The sequence below is a fragment of the Chenopodium album genome, chromosome 10 (assembly GCF_948465745.1).
Source record: "Chenopodium album chromosome 10, dcCheAlbu1.1, whole genome shotgun sequence".
Taxonomy (NCBI): Eukaryota; Viridiplantae; Streptophyta; class Magnoliopsida; order Caryophyllales; family Amaranthaceae; genus Chenopodium; species Chenopodium album.
In genome coordinates this window covers 24,429,260-24,432,609 of record NC_137843.1, presented here as the reverse complement: position 1 = coordinate 24,432,609, position 3,350 = coordinate 24,429,260, and the positions used below count along the sequence as shown (strand labels likewise).

The window sequence follows — 3,350 nt, the reverse complement described above, 5'->3', positions numbered from 1 at the left end:
CCCAAGTTTGTCATTGGTGAAGAAAAGTTGTTTATGATCAATCGAGTACACCGAAGAACTACTCTTGCTAGCTGACTCCCTTTCACCATCTTGCCAATCTCTATAGTACCTCACTGCGTCTTTAATTATGTCTACCACTTCCTCCTCCGTTTTACTCATGATGGGACCTCCGACTCCTCCATCAAGGCATGGCTTTCCTTGAGGACTTAGACCACCATAAAAGACTTGAATAATTTGGTAAGTCGGAATTTCGTGGTGAGGACATTCTCTTTGATACTCCTTATACCTCTCCCATGCTTCATAGAGGCTTTCACTAGACTTTTACTTGAAACCTTGAATCAAAGCTCTAGCCTCCGCTGTTTTCTTTTATGGGTAGAAACAGGATAGAAATTCCTTGGTTACTTCGTCCCATGTCCTTAGAGATTTGGGTTTAACTTCCTTGTCTAACCATTCCAAGGCATGCACTATGAGAAAAAAGGGAAAAAGCTTGAGGTGGATGAATTCTTGGGAATTCCATTCACTTTGATAGTGTTGCAATATTTTTCGAACTGTTTGAGATGGTTTAGCGGGCTTTCATGTTTAGCCCCACTAAATTGTCGCCTCTCTATCAAAGTGATCATTGCCAGCCTTATTTCAAAGTCATTTGCCGGTGTTGTAGGTGGAGCAATCCCACTTTCAAACCTATATGCACCCGAAATCCCCAATTCCTTCAACGCCACCCATGGATTTTCTCCCATCCTTGCTTGTTCTTCTTGCTGTGGTTCCTCTTCACTTGGAGGGCTAGAACTCAAAGAACGTCTAGCAACTCTTATCCTTGCATCAATTTCTGGATCAAGTGGCACTAGTGAACGACCACGTGCTCTACGTATACAATCTCAAAAGAAACAATTAGTAGCATGGCTACAAATGTAGCCAATTAAAAATGAAGTAGACTCAACAACTATAACAAAGCACCAATATCATTCCCCGGCAACAGCGTCATTTTGATGCGTGGTAATCTAGGTCGTTGAAAACTAAAGCACCACCAATAAAACAATTAAGAAAATCGAACTTATTCCTAGTATAGGACAAGTCCGAGTCGAACCACGAGGAATGAGAGGGAGATTGCTATAGTCTATGGTCAAGCTACATCGAAGAATGAGAGGTGAAGTGAATTGAATTGTAACTAAGGTTTCAATCAACTAATAGAGTCAAGAATTAAAGGAAAGAGCAAGCAAAAGTAAATTCAAAGAAAGAAATTCTCACTAATTTTCATTGATTGAAGAAAAAATCCTAGCTCAAAGATGTAATTTGAAGTACAAAACAAGTAATCTAAAGTTTCTCTCTCTTCTAAATCTGGAAATAAGTCTCAAGTACAAGTGAAATCTTCATCCCCCAAAAAAGGAAAAGTCAAGGGGTATTCATAATAAATCGAGCGAGGAGAATCGGAGTAGGGCCGTGTGCACGCACCCTCCCCCCCCCCCCCCCGTGCGCACGCACAGCAGGGTCTGCGCGCACGCACAGAGGGGTCTACGTGCACGCACCCTTGCTGTAGTGTTGCGGCGTGCACGATTCCTCTTGCTTGCTCGTAGATCCTTGTGCGAAGCTATGCTCTCAGCACTCTCGTGCATCCTTATCGTTGGCGCTCTCGTGATGATGCCTGCGAGAAAGGCAGCCCTTAATCTTCAAATATTTGCGCTTTCATGACCTAGAATCAATGAGGGCGTAACCGTGAGAGCGTAGCAAATAAAACTTTGAAACTTCACTAACAAAAATTCAAGTAAACGTAAGAGAGAAAGCAAAATGAATAGAAACTAAACTAAAATAACAAATTAAGAACAAAAATCATGAAAAACTCATAAAAGTAAATAAAAAACAAAAATGAGTTATAAAGACATAAAATAAAAGAAAACTAGAAAAATTATATGAAAATAAAGCAAGAAAATAAAGAAAAAGGAACTAAAAGCTACTCTATTGAGCGCCATAAATGACGCTCATCAGCAGGTGACTTGTTGGGCCTAATATATATCGATGTATGTGGACCGATGAGCACAACCATAAGAAATGGCCATCAATATTTTATCACCTTCACAGACGACTATAGTAGATATGGATATGTCTACCTTATGTCGCACAAATCTGAATTGTTTGAAAAGTTCAAAGAATTTAAGAGTGAAGTTGAAAATCAGCTTGGCAAGAAAATAAAAGCCCTTCGATCGGATCAAGGTGGTGAATACTTGAGCCAAGAATTCGATGACCATCTGAAAGAAAAGGGTATACTTTCAGAATTGACACCTCCAGGAACTTCACAATGGAACAGAGTATCCGAAAAAATCAAACCTTGCTGGACATGGTACGATCATCAATGGGTCTTAGTGATCTTCCTATCTCTTTCAAGGGACACACACTTCTAACCACGTCACTAACACTAAATTGTGCTCCATCAAAAGCTGTGGAAAAGACTCCATACGAGCTGTGGACGAAGAAACCTCCAAGGTTTGTCTTTTCTCAAGATATAGGGATGCGAAGCATATTTTAAGAAATTAATTTTTGACAAACTTCATCCCAAATCTGACAAGGTTTTCTTTGTGGCCTACCCAAAAGAAACCAAAGGGTATTATTTCTACAACAAATCCGAGAACAAAGTGTTTGTTGCTCGCAATGGTGTCTTTTTGGAGAAGGAACACCTTTCCAAAATGACAAGTGGGAGGAAAATTGAACTCGATGAAGTTCGAGAGGACGAGCAACAAAATCAGATTAACAGTGAAAGTGCTCAAACAACATTAGTTGACGCTAGTCAAAATGTGAAAAGTTAAACCGACAATGCAAATGCTCAGTCTGTTACCCTACGCAAGTCATAGAGACCAAGGTATCAACCTGATAGGTATCTTGGTGTTGTATTAACTGAGAATCAGGACATCTTGGTAGTGGATGGAGATGAACCAGCAACCTACAAGCAAGCGATTGCGAGCACAAACTCTGCTAAATGGCAAGATGGCAATGAGATCTGAAATAGATTCCATGTTTGAAAATCAAGTTTGGGACTGGGTTGACTTACCCGTAGGTTACACACCTATCGGATGTAAGTGGATTTTCCAATTGAAAATCGACAAAGATGGAAATGTATTCATTTATAAAGCTAGACTGGTAGCAAAAGGTTACAGGAAAATTCATGGTATTGATTACAATGAAACCTTTTCTCCGGTCGCAATGCTTAAATCCATTTGGATCATCCTAGTGATTGCTTCATATTACAATTATGAAATATGGCAGATGAACGTCAAAACCACCTTCCTCAATGGAATATTGGAAGAAACTGTGTATATGACACAGCCTGAAGGTTTTGTTGACCAAAGCAATGCTGGGAAAGT

At 39.9% G+C, this 3,350-nt stretch overlaps 1 non-coding gene across 1 annotated transcript; it reads left to right on the top strand.

Annotated features, from left to right (window-relative positions):
• Window positions 1–247: 247 nt before the first annotated feature.
• LOC145565761 (small nucleolar RNA R71) lies at window positions 248–353 on the top strand. The gene has a single exon (XR_014095141.1). It is a non-coding gene; the product is annotated as a small nucleolar RNA R71 (small nucleolar RNA).
• Window positions 354–3,350: the final 2,997 nt, after the last annotated feature.